At 44.1% G+C, this 16,439-nt stretch overlaps 1 protein-coding gene across 4 annotated transcripts in view; it reads right to left on the reverse strand.

The window, feature by feature from the left end:
- The window catches only part of PTP4A3 (protein tyrosine phosphatase 4A3), an 80,364-nt gene that overhangs the window by 43,111 nt on the left and 20,814 nt on the right, over nucleotides 1-16,439 (reverse strand). Inside the window, exon 1 of one of the 4 annotated variants that reach the window (XM_056522860.1) lies at nucleotides 11,072-11,200. The exons of the other annotated variants lie outside the window; for them this stretch is intronic. The gene's annotated coding sequence lies outside the window, so the exon portion shown is untranslated. Of the gene's footprint in view, nucleotides 1-11,071; nucleotides 11,201-16,439 lie in introns of those variants that run through there. 4 annotated transcript variants of the gene reach the window in all.

Consider the following 16,439-nt stretch of genomic DNA (forward strand, 5'->3'; position numbering starts at 1 on the left):
CCATATACATAAGATATCTCCCCCCATATACACAAGATATCTCCCCCCATATACACAAGATATCTCCCCCATATACAAAAGATATCTCCCCCCCATATACATAAGATATCTCCCCCCATAAACATAAGATATCTCCCCCCCATATACATAAGATATCTCCCCCCCATATACACAAGATATCTCGCCCCCATATACATAAGATATCTCGCCCCCATATACATAAGATATCTCCCCCCCCATATACACAAGATACCTCCCCCATATACACAAGATACCTCCCCCCATATACACAAGATATCTCGCCCCCATATACACAAGATATCTCCCCCCCCCATATACACAAGATATCTCCCCCCCCATATACACAAGATACCTCCCCCATATACACAAGATACCTCCCCCCATATACACAAGATATCTCGCCCCCATATACACAAGATATCTCCCCCCCCATATACACAAGATATCTCGCCCCCATATACACAAGATATCTCGCCCCCATATACACAAGATATCTCGCCCCCATATACACAAGATATCTCCCCCCATATACACAAGATATCTCCCCCCATATACACAAGATATCTCCCCCCATATACACAAGATATCTCCCCCCATATACACAAGATATCTCCCCCCATATACACAAGATATCTCCCCCCATATACACAAGATATCTCCCCCCCATATACATAAGATATCTCCCCCCCATATACATAAGATATCTCCCCCCCCATATACACAAGATATCTCCCCCCCATATACATAAGATATCTCCCCCCCATATATATAAGATATCTCCCCCCCATATATATAAGATATCTCCCCCATATAAGATATCTCCCCCCATATACATAAGATATCTCCCCCCCCATATACATAAGATATCTCCCCCCCATATACATAAGATATCTCCCCCCCATATACATAAGATATCTCCCCCATATACATAAGATATCTCCCCCCCATATACATAAGATATCTCCCCCCCATATACATAAGATCTCCCCCCCATATACATAAGATCTCCCCCCCATATACATAAGATATCTCCCCCCCATATACATAAGATATCTCCCCCCATATACATACGATATCTCCCCATATACATAAGATATCTCCCCCCATATACATAAGATCTCCCCCCCATATACATAAGATATCTCCCCCCCATATACATAAGATATCTCCCCCCCATATACACAAGATATCTCCCCCCCATATACATAAGATATCTCCCCATATACATAAGATCCCCCCATATACATAAGATATCTCCCCCCCCCCATATACATAAGATATCTCCCCCATATACATAAGATATCTCCCCCATATACATAAGATATCTCCCCCCATATACACAAGATATCTCCCCCCCATATACATAAGATATCTCCCCCCATATACATAAGATATCTCGCCCCCATATACACAAGATATCTCCCCCCATATACATAAGATATCTCCCCCCATATACATAAGATATCTCCCCCCCCATATACATACGATATCTCCCCATATACATACGATATCTCCCCATATACATACGATATCTCCCCATATACATACGATAGCTCCCCATATACATACGATAGCTCCCCATATACATACGATATCTCCCCATATACATACGATATCTCCCCCCCATATACACAAGATATCTCCCCCCCATATACACAAGATATCTCCCCCCCATATACATAAGATATCTCCCCCCATATACATACGATATCTCCCCATATACATAAGATATCTCCCCCCCATATACACAAGATATCTCCCCCCCATATACACAAGATATCTCCCCCCCATATACATAAGATATCTCCCCCCCATATACATAAGATATCTCCCCCCCATATACATAAGATATCTCCCCCCCCATATACATAAGATATCTCCCCCCCATATACATAAGATATCTCCCCATATACATACGATATCTCCCCATATACATACGATATCTCCCCATATACATACGATATCTCCCCATATACATACGATAGCTCCCCATATACATAAGATATCTCCCCCCCATATACATAAGATATCTCCCCCCCATATACATACGATATCTCCCCATATACATACGATATCTCCCCATATACATACGATAGCTCCCCATATACATACGATAGCTCCCCATATACATACGATAGCTCCCCATATACATACGATAGCTCCCCATATACATACGATAGCTCCCCATATACATACGATATCTCCCCATATACATACAATAGCTCCCCATATACATACGATAGCTCCCCATATACATAAGATAGCTCCCCATATACATACGATAGCTCCCCATATACATACAATAGCTCCCCATATACATACAATAGCTCCTCATATACATACGATAGCTCCTCATATACATACGATAGCTCCCCATATACATACGATAGCTCCCCATATACATACGATATCTCCCCATATACATACGATATCTCCCCATATACATACGATAGCTCCCCATATACATACGATAGCTCCCCATATACATACGATAGCTCCCCATATACATACGATATCTCCCCATATACATACGATAGCTCCCCATATACATACGATAGCTCCCCATATACATAAGATATCTCCCCATATACATAAGATATCTCCCCCATATACATAAGATATCTCCCCATATACATAAGATATCTCCCCATATACATACGATAGCTCCCCATATACATACGATAGCTCCCCATATACATACAATATCTCCCCATATACATACGATAGCTCCCCATATACATACGATAGCTCCCCATATACATACGATAGCTCCCCATATACATACGATAGCTCCCCATATACATACGATAGCTCCCCATATACATACGATAGCTCCCCATATACATACGATAGCTCCCCATATACATACAATAGCTCCCCATATACATACAATAGCTCCTCATATACATACAATAGCTCCCCATATACATACGATAGCTCCCCATAAATGTGTTCCCCATATACATATCTCCCAATCACGTGTTCCCCATACACACAGTATAGTCGGCTGTCATGTCCCCAGCACATACTAACCTCTGAATCCCAGAAAACCTGCCCGGCTACATTTCCCTGAGTGCGTCATTGTCTGATGCGGAGAGGAGTTCCCGGGAATGTCAGTCTGCGCTTCCAGGCATTACTTCAGGTGGATTGGGAGAGCTTTGTGAATGTGAAGGGTGTAGACCAGTGATTCACAACCAGGGGGCCTCCAGCTGTTGCAAAACTACAACTCCCAGCATGCAGTTTGGAGGTCCTTTGGTTGGAAATCACTGGTCAAATATTACGAGCCTGCAGGTTTCAGATTCTGTTTAAGGGTACATTCACACGTGCATTATTTTCTGCAGATTTTCTGCAGTAGATTTTGATACCCATTAAAGATTGTTAGTGGGACCAGCGCCCGGGAATGGCGTCTGTAATTGTATTCATCTTACATTCATCTGAAACTACACACTCCTTATCACAGAGCAATATCTCCTGGACATACCGTCTCCCCTACATAGGACTGCAAACAGGACAAGCCATAGGTTACAGATGTATTAATCGGTCCCTGGAAATCCCAGCAGAACCGTGTTTGTCATTTAACTCTCTGTGGGCTCATTATTTTTACATGATAACATTCAGCACAGATAATAAGATAGATTCACCTGCAGTCACATCTACAGCCCCCTTTAAAGGGGTACCCCGGTGGAAAACTTTTTTTTTTTTTATATCAATTGGTGCCAGAAAGTTAAACAGATTTGTAAATAATTTTTATTAAAAAACCTAATCCTTCCAGTACTTATCAGCTGCTGTATGCTCCACAGGAAGTTGTGTAGTTCTTTTCTGTCTGACCACAGTGCTCTCTGCTGACACCTCTGTCCATGTCAGGAACTGTTCAGAGTAGGAGGAAATCCCCAGAGCAAACCTCCCCTGCTCTGGACAGTTCCTGATACGGACAGAGGTGGCAGCAGAGAGCACTGTGGTCAGACTGGAAAGAATTCCTGTGGAGCATACAGCAGCTGATAAGTACTGGAAGGATTACATTTTTTTTTAAAAGAAGTAAATTACAAATCTGTTTAAATTTCTGGCACCAGTGGATTTAAAAAAAAATTGTTTCCCACCAGAATACCCCTTTAAAAGGCACAGATAAGGTTGTAGGTTTCCCTGCAGTCCCATTTAACAGCACAGATGAGGATGTAGGTTCTTCTGATAAGTTATAATTTTGCAACAGCTGGAGAGCCCTAAGGTTGGGCAATGCCATAAACTTGGCTGGCAGAGTATGATGGAACTTCGTTTTTGTAATTTTACGACAGATGCACCAGTTGGGGAATATGGTAGTATCTCTACGACTACTGGTACTGTCATAGGGGGTTACCCTAGTTTTACAACAGCTGAATGTACCCTGGTTGGGAAACACATGAAAATAATATATATATATATATATATATATATATATATATATATATATATACACACACACACACACAATCATGGCCGTAAATGTTGGCCCCCCTGAAATTTTTCTAGATAATGAAGTATTTCTCACAGGAAAGGATTGCAGTAACACAGGTTTTGCTATACACATGTTTATTCCCTTTGTGTGTATTGGAACTAAACCAAAAAAGGAGGAAAAAAAGCAAATTGGACATAATGTCCCCAAACTCCAAAAATGGGCTGGACAAAATTATTGGAACCCTTAACTTAATATTTGATCGCACACTTTGTAAAAAATAACTGAACTCAGCCGCTTCCTATAACCATCAATAAGCTTCTTACACCTCTCAGCCGGAATGTTGGACCACTCTTCCTTTACAAACTGCTCCAGGTCTCTTTTATTGGACGGCGCCTTTTCCCAACAGCAATTTTAAGATCTCTCCACAGGTGATCAATGGGATTTAGATCTGGACTCATTGCTGCCACTTCAGAACTCTCCAGCGCTTTGTTGTCGTCGATTTCTGGGGGCTTTTTGTTTGGGGTCATTGTCCTGCTGGAAGACCCAAATCTCGGACACAAACCCAGCTTTCTGACACTGGGCTGTACAGTGCGACCCAAAGTCCATTGGTAATCCTCAGATTTCATGATGTCTTGTACACATTCAAGACCCCCAGTGCCAGAGGCAGCAAAACAACCTCCACCATATGTCACTGTAGGTACTGTGTTCTTTTCTTTGTAGGCCTCATTCCATTTTCGGTAAACAGTAGAATGATGTGCTTTACCAAAAAGTTCTATCTTGGTCTCAATCTGTCCACAAGACGTTTTCCCAAAAGGATTTTGACTTTCTCAAGTTCATTTTGGTAAAATGTAGTCTTGCTTTTTTATGTCTCTGTGTCAGCAGTGGGGTCCTCCTGGGTCTATATGTAACACCAAAGAAAGGCAAAAGCAGAGCGCTCACCGTCAGAAGTTGCAAACAGTTTACCGGGAATCTACGGCTTCATGGGTCGTCTCGATCCAAGCAGGGAGGCGGCAGGTGGATCCGGGGGGAGCTCAGACATCAGGGCTCCTGGGTCTCCTCCATAGTGGGGTCCTCCTGGGTCTCCTGCCATAGCGTTTCATTTAATTTAAATGTTGACATAGTTTGCGCTGACACTGATGCTCCCTGAGCCTGCAGGACAGATTGAATATCTTTGGAACTTGTTTGGGGCTGCTTATCCACCATCCGGACGATCCTGTGTTCACAACTCTCAAAGGTTTCTCTTCCATCCACGCCCAGGGAGATTATCAAGAAGTTTTCAACCCATGGCACTGTAGCTAATGTTGCGCACTGTAAAGGCAAATCTAGATCACTGGAGATGGACTTGTAACCTTGAGATTGTCGATATTCTTCCACAATTTTGGTTCTCAAGCCCTCAGACAGTTCTCTTCTCCTCTTTCTGTTGCCCATGCTTAGTGTGGCACACACAGACACACAATGCAAAGACTAAGTGAACTTCTCTCCTTTTTATCTGCTTTCAGGTGTGATTTTGATATATTGCCCACACCTGTTACTTGCCCCAGGTGAGTATAAAGGAGCATCACATGCTTGGAACAATCTTTTTTTTTATCCACAATTTTGAAAGGGTGCCAATAATTTTGTCCAGCCCATTTTTGGAGTTTGTTGTGACATTATGTCCAATTTGCTTTTTTTCCTCCCTTTTTTGGGTTTAGTTCCAATACACACAAAGGGAATAAACATGTGTATAGCAAAACATGTGTTACTGCAATCCTTTTCTGTGAGAAATACTTCATTTTCTTGAATATATATATATATATATATATATATATATATATATATATACGCACACAATATGACAGCACTTTCAGCATCTACTGCATCTGAAATAATGTGAAGAAACGTAAAGTGACTACACGAGAAGGCAGCAGGACAGGCCCTCTGGGGGATGTCACCTCCGGGGCCCCTGACAGGTAAAGCCCTCGGGCTCCTCCGCTGCTCAGAGCGAATCTACAAGATCATCTAACAGCGATGCCACATATCTCCGGGCCGTGCTGCTCCTTCCATAGTCTGATGTTACTTGTCAGGGAAGAGTCTCTGCAGCAGCTACACCGGCCCGGGGCTAGGAAGCCTCAGGGGCTGCGCACATTTCTCTAGAATTGGTTTTGTAAATGGCTTTTTATAGTTGTAGAGCTAAAAGGAAATGCATCACCTAGATTTCGTAGAGTAGAACATGGTCTTTATTTCCAATCTGTTTCTATTTTTTTTTTTAGCACATTATAATGGGGGCGGCCATGTTTCCTGAGCTGTTTTAAACAGCATTTAGTGATGTGCTTTACTGCAAGTCCCATGGACATAGATACAATGAACATCTTCAGTCCTATTGCAGTGTTTTCAGACAGTATGTCACAAGCTGTTGCGAAACTACAACTCCCAGCATGCCCGGACAGCCAAAGGCTGTCCGGGCATGCTGGGAATTGTAGTTTTGCAACAGCTGGTGACACGCGGTCCTATTGTTTGCATGAGACAGGTTTGTGAGCATGCTCTGTGACCTGTGCAGGGGAGGGGGAGGCTGAGCTCCAATTGTCTTTTCTCTATACCGGTGTAACCTTTCACTGTAATGCTGTATAGATCACTTTCCAGCAGCCTCCTCCTTATCATCACAGACAGAATGGGAAGTCACAGCGTAGTTTTAGGACTAGTAGTTAGAATGCAAACTGCAAGATTTCAGGATTATTTGGCGACATGGATCAGCGTTTCCCAACCAGGGTGTCTCCAGCTGTTGCAAATCTAGAACTCCCAGCATGCCCCACCTGACAAGAGCCACCTCTACTGTCACTTTACAAAAAAAAAAAAAAAAAAGGAAGAAGATACTGTATCAAAAAGTATTGGTAATCTTTTGGTCTTTAAAGGGGTACTCCGCCCCTAGAGTACCTACATACTGTTTAGAATGCTGGGTGCTGCACAAAAATCACAGGGGGTCCCAGCGGCAGGACCCCTGCAGATACGGGATAAGATGTCTAGGGGTGGAGTGCCCCTTGACAAAAAAAAAAATAATAATAATAATGTTTTGAGACATCCCTAACATGTGCATCATTTCATGGTTAAAGGGGTACTCCGATGGAAAACTTTTTTTTTTTTTTTTTAAATCAACTGGTGCCAGAAAGTTAAACAGATTTGTAAATTACTTCTATTAAAAAAATCTTTACCCTTCCAGTACTTTTTAGCTGCTGAATACTACAGAGGAAATGCTTTACTTTTTGAATTTCTTTTTTGTCTTGTCCACAGTGCTCTCTGCTGACACCTCTGTCCATGTCAGGAACTGTCCAGAGCAGCATAGGGTTTGCAATGGGGATTTTCTCCCGCTCTGGACAGTTCCTGATACGGGCATCAGGTGTCAGCAGAGAGCACTGTGGACAAGACAAAAAAGAAATTCAAAAAGAAAAGAATTTCCTCTGTAGCATACAGCTACTAAAAAGTACTGGAAGGGTAAAGATTTTTTTTAATAGAAATCATTTACAAATCTGTTTAACTTTCTTTTTTTTTTGAGCAAAATTGTGCTGCCAATGGTGACTGCACGTGGCCGCGATTTCATATGGCCTGGGCTTCACACTTTTGAGGCTTCTGATTTCTATTACTTTCTATGTAGCAGAGGTGAACGTGCGTGTAATGTGATGTGATTTCTACTGTGTCGTTGTGTATCTCTATAGTGCGGATCAGGAGAAGGGGTTTTGCACTTGACCTGTTTCGGGTTAGCCAGGCTCATAGGTGTTATGTAACCGTGTAAGCCTGGTGATGTATGGCACAGTATATGTTTGGGGGGGGGGGGGGGGGGGGTGTTTGGCTTCAGGTCACAGAACAGAGATCTCTCTGAGCCGTCTACATCAGAGGTCTCCATACTGTGGCCCTGCAGATGTTGCAAAATCAAAGATTGTCCAGTCATGCTGGGAGTTGTAGTTTTGCAGCAGCTGGAGGCACCCTGGTTGGGAAACACTGGTACATAAGGAATAGGGCATGACCTTCCAGAACATACAAGGCTACAATGTAACAAATCCTTCCTTTTGTGTATCCGACCAAGCAACGCAGTCCAAACAGATAGTAAAGTCGTATCTATCACCTGCCTGCGGCCGTGACCCTGCGCTGCACCTGAGAGCAAACACAGACTCTACGTATACAAAGAGCGAAGCCCCGATCCCGGATTCATCCTGCTCCAACCAGAGCGCCGGATCGGTGAGTGCAATGTGTAAGCGGATACAATGTGATACCACGGTAACAATGATGACCATGTACAATGCCGCCATAAATCCTTATAGCAAGGACCCACAATGTAAACGCGGGACACAGATACAATGTATCCCCCAGTAATGTCACATGACCCCAAATTAGTTATATACAGAAGTTATTCTAATAGACCTGAGACAATGTAACCAGTCAACTGAAAACAATACATAGTATATAGGAGCCGTCTGTACAGACCTGGGATATGTGGGGGTGACAGAAGAGACAGTGTAACAATCCATTATATACAGGAGCTGTCTATATACACCTGGGATATGTGGGGGTGACAGAAGAGACAGTGTAACTATCCATTATATACAGGAGCTGTCTATATACACCTGGGATATGTGGGGGTGACAGAAGAGACAGTGTAACTATCCATTATATACAGGAGCTGTCTATATACACCTGGGATATGTGGGGGTGACAGAAGAGACAGTGTAACTATCCATTATATACAGGAGCTGTCTATATACACCTGGGATATGTGGGGGTGACAGAAGAGACAGTGTAACTATCCATTATATACAGGAGCTGTCTATATACACCTGGGATATGTGGGGGTGACAGAAGAGACAGTGTAACTATCCATTATATACAGGAGCTGTCTATATACACCTGGGATATGTGGGGGTGACAGAAGAGCCCTGTAATGTAGCAGATACAGTGTAACAATCTATTATATATTATAGACCTGGGATGTGGGGGTCATTACAGAAGACCCCCAGCCGTTCTATAAGATACAGTGTAACAATCCATTATATATAGGAGCCGTCTATATACACCTGGGATGTGGGGGTCATTACAGAAGACCCCCAGCTGTTCTATAAGATACAGTGTAACAATCCATTATATACAGGAGCTGTCTATATACACCTGGGATGTGGGGGTCATTACAGAAGACCCCCAGCTGTTCTATAAGATACAGTGTAACAATCCATTATATATAGGAGCCGTCTATATACACCTGGGATGTGGGGGTCATTACAGAAGACCCCCAGCTGTTCTATAAGATACAGTGTAACAATCCATTATATATAGGAGCCGCCTATATACACCTGGGATGTGGGGGTCATTACAGAAGACCCCCAGCTGTTCTATAAGATACAGTGTAACAATCCATTATATACAGGAGCTGTCTATATACACCTGGGATGTGGGGGTCATCACAGAAGACCCCCAACCGTTCTATAAGATACAGTGTAACAATCCATTATATACAGGAGCTGTCCATATAGACCTGGGGTGTGGGGGTCATTACAGAAGACCCCCAACCGTTCTATAAGATACAGTGTAACAATCCATTATATACAGGAGCTGTCTATATACACCTGGGATGTGGGGGTCATCACAGAAGACCCCCAGCAGTTCCATAACAGATACAGTGTAACATTTCCCTATATCAACACATACACTCGTTATCAACACAGAGCTGGGACTGGTGGGGGGGTTACAGAAGACCCCTGTGATATAGTAAATACAATGTAAAAATCCATTGTTTATAGCACTGTTTCCCAACCAGGGTGCCTCCTGCTGTTGCAAAACTTGAACTCCCAGCATGCCCGGACAGCCAACGGCTGTCTGGGCATGCTGGGAGTTGTAGTTTTGCAACAGCTGGATGCACACTGGTTGGGAAACAGTGCTATATAGGAACTGTCCATACCGACCTGGGATTGGAGGAGGTTTACAGGGGATCCCTGGCTATTCTGACACCAAATACATATAGAGTTATACATACAGGGTTAAAGAGGACCCCCAGCCGTTCTATAAAACGTCACATTTTAACCCTGTATATGCTGGAATTGGGGATTGTTACAGAGGACCTCCAGCCGTTCTATAAGTCACATTGTAACAATCCCCCATTCCAGTACACACAGGGTTAAAGAGGACCCCCAGCCGTTCTATATAAATCACATTGTAAATCCCCCTTTCCAGCACATACAGGGTTAAAGAGGACCCCCAGCCGTTCTATATAAATCACATTGTAACAATCCCCCTTTCCAGCACATACAGGGTTAAAGAGGACCCCCAGCCGTTCTATATAAGTCACATAATAACGATCCCCGTTCCAGCACATACAGGGTTAAAGAGGACCCCCAGCCGTTCTATATAAGTCACATAATAACAATCCCCCGTTCCAGCACATACAGGATTAAAGAGGACCCCCAGCTGTCCTATAAGTCACATAGTAACAATCCCCCATTCCAGCACATACAGGGTTAAAGAGGACCCCCAGCCTTTCTATTAGAGTTACATAGTAATAATCCCCCGTTCCAGTACATACAGGGTTAAAGAGGACCCCCAGCCATTCTATAAGTCACACAGTAACAATCCCCGTTCCAGCACATACAAGTTGCCGGTACAGACCTGGGTCCCTGCTGGGCAGGCGAGGCTGGGAATACTGAGTCCGCACAGAACCAGTCGCAGCTGCCGCTCGGAGCACATGATCCGGACAGCGCTCCCCGCTTCATGTCACACACTACATGCACTTCTAAGACTCTTACAGTAACTAATCCCTGCACAAATCGCTCTCCTGCCTCCTCCTCCTTTCTCAGGACTCAAGTGCTTGGATTCAGGTTCTATGCAGGAATAGATGACTCAGGGGGGATCTGTTGTCTTCAGTCATCTATGATAGCAGGGACTGTATTAGTCATCTATGATAGCAGGGACTGTATTAGTCATCTATGATAGCAGGGACTGTATTAGTCATCTATGATAGCAGGGACTGTATTAGTCATCTATGATAGCAGGGACCGTGTGGGTCATATATGATAGCAGGGACTGTATTAGTCATCTATGATAGCAGGGACTGTATTAGTCATCTACAACAGCAGGGACCATGTGGGTCATCTATGATAGCAGGGACTGTATTAGTCATCTACAACAGCAGGGACCGTGTGGGTCATCTATGATAGCAGGGACTGTATTAGTCATCTACAACAGCAGGGACCGTGTGGGTCATCTACGACAGCAGGGACCGTGTGGGTCATCTACGACAGCAGGGACCGTGTGGGTCATCTACGACAGCAGGGACCGTGTGGGTCATCTACGACAGCAGGGACCGTGTGGGTCATCTACGACAGCAGGGACCGTGTGGGTCATCTACGACAGCAGGGACCGTGTGGGTCATCTATGACAGCAGGGACCGTGTGGGTCATCTATGACAGCAGGGTCCGTGTGGGTCATCTATGACAGCAGGGACCGTGTGGGTCATCTACGACAGCAGGGACCGTGTGGGTCATCTACGACAGCAGGGACCGTGTGGGTCATCTACGACAGCAGGGACCGTGTGGGTCATCTACGACAGCAGGGACCGTGTGGGTCATCTACGACAGCAGGGACCGTGTGGGTCATCTACGATGTGTCAGCTATATATTGTACGGGCGGTGTGTGGGGGCAGGTGGCGGTATTACAAGATCCCTGGTGACTGATACATTTCCTTATACCTCCATATTCAGCCTCGTGCTAATCGTGCCATTCAGAAACCCTCTGCTGCCATGGTAACAGTCAGACCGTACGGGTGGGGGGTGTAATAGGAAAAAACCTGCACACACAACAAGGTGTAAAATATTGCAATTGAAATGTACAATGCGTAACATGGCGCACGCATGGCCTGAAATACCCGATGCCCACTGAGGCCTCCTGCTCTATCGTACAGGAGGCTACATCTGTGTACGGAGCACCGCTGTATTACAATGCTGCAGCGCATATAGCACCGCTGTATTACAATGCTGCAGCGCACATAGCACCGCTGTATTACAATGCTGCAGCGCACGGAGCACCGCTGTATTACAATGCTGCAGCGCACGGAGCACCGCTGTATTACAATGCTGCAGCGCACGGAGCACCGCTGTATTACAATGCTGCAGCGCACGGAGCACCGCTGTATTACAATGCTGCAGCGCACGGAGCACCGCTGTATTACAATGCTGCAGCGCACGGAGCACCGCTGTATTACAATGCTGCAGCGCACGGAGCACCGCTGTATTACAATGCTGCAGCGCACGGAGCACCGCTGTATTACAATGCTGCAGCGCACGGAGGCCGCTGTATTACAATGCTGCAGCGCACGGAGGCCGCTGTATTACAATGCTGCAGCGCACGGAGGCCGCTGTATTACAATGCTGCAGCGCACGGAGGCCGCGAAGATGGCAAACATCACCTATACTTCCACATAGTGCAAAGTAATGGCTCACAAAGACACCACACAGTCCGTGAGCCAGTGTTTCCCAACCAGGGTGCGTCCAGCTGTTGCAAAACTACAACTCCCAGCATGCCCGGACAGCCAACGGCTGTCCGGGCAAGCTGGGAGTTGTAGTTTTGCAACAGCTGGAGGCAACCAGGTTGGGAAACAGTGCCGTGATGTCAGGTGACTATGCGGCACTATAGTGCGTGTGCACCACCCGAAACCACGTTGCACAACCTCCCTGCACCCAGGCGATGAACACCCAACATGATCATTTCCAGCTGACACGTTGTCCACAGTTTACTGAAGGTAGAAGACATCTTAAAGGGGTACTACGGGGGGAAAAACTTTTTTTTTTTTTTTTAAATCAACTGGTGCCAGAAAGTTAAACAGATTTGTAAATTACTTCTATTAAAAAATCTTAATCCTTCCAGTACTTATTAGCTGATGAATACTACAGTGGAAATTCTTATCTTTTTGAAACACAGAGCTCTCTGCTGACATCACGACCACAGTGCTCTCTGCTGACATCTCTGTCCATTTTAGGAACTGTCCAGAACAGCATATAATTTGCTATGGGGATTTCCTTTTACCCTGGACAGTTCCTAAAATGGACAGAGATGTTAGCAGAGAGCACTGTGCTCGTGATGTCAGCAGAGAGCACTGTGCTCGTGATGTCAGCAGAGAGCTCTGTGTTTCAAACGGAAAAGAATTTCCACTGTAGTATTCAGCAGCTAATAAGTACAGGAAGGATTAAGATTTTTTTTTAATAGAAGTCATTTACAAATCTGTTTAACTTTCTGGCACCAGTTTATTTAAATAAAAAAAAAGGTTTTCACTGGAGTACCCCTTTAAAAATGACAAGGAGCTTTCCAATATGCAAAGATTAAAGCTTAAATGGGCACTGTCACCAACTTTATTGCTTGTGATCAGGTTGCACCCCCCAACACCAATACTTTAAAGGGGTACTCCGGTGAAAAAAATGATTATTATTTATTTTTTTCAACAACTGGGGCCAGAAAGTTAAACAGATTTGTAAATTAATTCTATTAAATATTTTTTTTAATCCTTACAGTACTTATTAGCTGCTGAATACTACAGAGGAAATTCTTTTTTCTTTTTGCAACACAGAGCTCTCCGCCGACATCAGGAGCACAGTGCTCTCTGCTGACATCTCTGTCCATTTTAGGAACTGTCCAGAGTAGGAGGAAAATCCCCATAGAAAACACATGTTGCTCTGGTCAGTTCCTAAAATGGACGGAGATGTCAGCAGAGAGCACTGTGCTCGTGATGTCGGCAGAGAGCTCTGTGTTCCAAAAAGAAAAGAATTTCCTCTGTAGTATCCAGCAGCTAATAAGTACTGGAAGGATTAAGATTTTTTTTTTTTTTTTTTTTTTTTTTTAACAGAAGTCATTTACAAATCTGTTTGTTAACTTTCTGGCAACGGTTCATTAAAAAATAAAATAAAATAAATAAAAATAAAGGGTAACCATAAAGGGTTAGCGTGGTTGGCAGACATGTCCATACAGTTCGCAGGGAGTTCAGCACCCACGTGTCTTGTCCAGGACACATTGTATCAGGAGATGGATACATTATAAAAAAGAAAAAAAACAAAACAAAAAAAGTTTATTTTGTCTTTAGAAAATTCATTATCGAAAAGGAAAACAGAAGCCAAAAATCCAATGAGAGGACCTGGTTACATAAGCGGAGGGGCCGGGGGAGAGAAGTCTCTACAAGCGCGGGGCAAAGACTTCACTAGAGAAATCATCCCACAGCCCTCGGTGACAACAGTTTCCCGGTCGCCATGGCAGCAGTAACCTTGTTTTGATTTATGCAAAGTGGCAGCTACTTAGTATCAAGTTTCAGAAGTTCAATCAAAGAAAACGCAGGACGACAAGACGGCGGGAACGGGGATTAGCAAATGGGGACAGACTCTTAAAGGGGCTGTCTGGGATTGGAAAAACATGGCTGCCTCCTTCTGGGAAAAATAAATAAATAAATAAAAAAATAAAAACAGCGCCACACCTGTCCTTAGGGCCGTGTCTGATATTGCAGTTCAGCTACACGGATGTGTAAGGGGACTTAAAAGCTGCAATACCACAGACCACCCATAGTGCTTTTTGGAATAAAAACTAATGTCAAGCCATTAAACTATTAAAATTACATTCCTCCTTTCCAGCTCTATCTGTATACTGCTGCTGCTATCTTCATGAGATCAGATGTGTAAGCTGCTTGTGTGTAGACAAGTTAGGAAACAATGAGGAAGATGGATCAAAACCTGTGCAGAGGAAAAGCTGACCAGTTGCCCATAGCAACCAATCAGATCTCTGCTTTCATTTTTACTAAGGCCTCTGAAAAATGAAAGCAGATATCTGATTGGTTGTTATGGGCAACTGGTCAAGTTTTCCTCTGCACAGGTTTTGATAAATCTCCCCCAATGTGACAGGTAATAATAAAAGGACCAGATGCAGTGATTAGACTCCACTCCCCCTTCTCTCTGCAAAACCAGAGGAGTCATGAGGAACACAGGCAGCATTAGGAAATAATTGCAGAGCTAGAAGGGAAATAAATTCGGCTGGTTGAAATGTTACCTGTCCGATCATCTATTGGGGCAGAGTCTGGAGGCTTCCATACGAGTTCACCAGTCTAAGGCTCCCGTATACGGCTGGGAGGAGGGGGGGCGGGGCTTACTCGCGGCGCCCGCACTCAGCCGTATTCGCAAACCGTATTTAATGCAAGTCTATGAGCCGACCGGAGTGAACCGCAGCCTCCGGTCGGCTTCGTTTTCAGCCGTATGCGGTTTCCCGACCGCAGGCAAAAACGTGGTCGACCGTGTTTTTGTCTACGGTCGGGAAACCGCATACAGCCGAAAACGAAGCCGACCGGAGGCTGTGGTTCACTCCGGTCGGCTCATACACATGCATTAAATACGGTTGCCGAATACGGCTGAGTGCGGGCGCCGCGATTAAGCCCCGCCCCCTCCTTCCTGCCGTATACAGGAACCGTATTTAACAAAACGTGGTGTGAACCCAGCCATAAGGGGATATAGTTCTCCTTAGCAACCACTGCTCAGAAGCATTTAAAATAAAAAAGTGGAACAAAATTATAAACCTATAATAAAAAAAAACTAATAAATCTAGTAAAAGAAAAATATTTAAAAAATGTTGGAACCCTGGATGTACAAACAAAAAATTATAAATAAATAAATTAATTAAAATAACTAACTAAATGTAGGCAACATGGATGTACTATATAAGCCCTCTGCCTCTTCATGGTGACAAACTACCAACAAACCCAAGTTCAATAAGTAACAAAGTAACAACATCCTCACCATCAGATGCTAAAAGATTACAAAGTATCTCTGGTTCACACGGCTGTCTGTCCCCCCCCCCCCCCGGTTTAGGTTCCGTCGTTGTTGCTACTTGTAAACGGATTACAAACGGTCGTAAAATAATCGCATTCATGTCAATGTGATTTTTTTTTCACAATCCTATCACATACGTTTGCACCCGTCTGCGCTCATTACCTTTTTTTATTTTTACGGGAGAA

The sequence above is a fragment of the Hyla sarda genome, chromosome 5, assembly GCF_029499605.1.
Source record: "Hyla sarda isolate aHylSar1 chromosome 5, aHylSar1.hap1, whole genome shotgun sequence".
In the NCBI taxonomy this organism is placed as follows: domain Eukaryota; kingdom Metazoa; phylum Chordata; class Amphibia; order Anura; family Hylidae; genus Hyla; species Hyla sarda.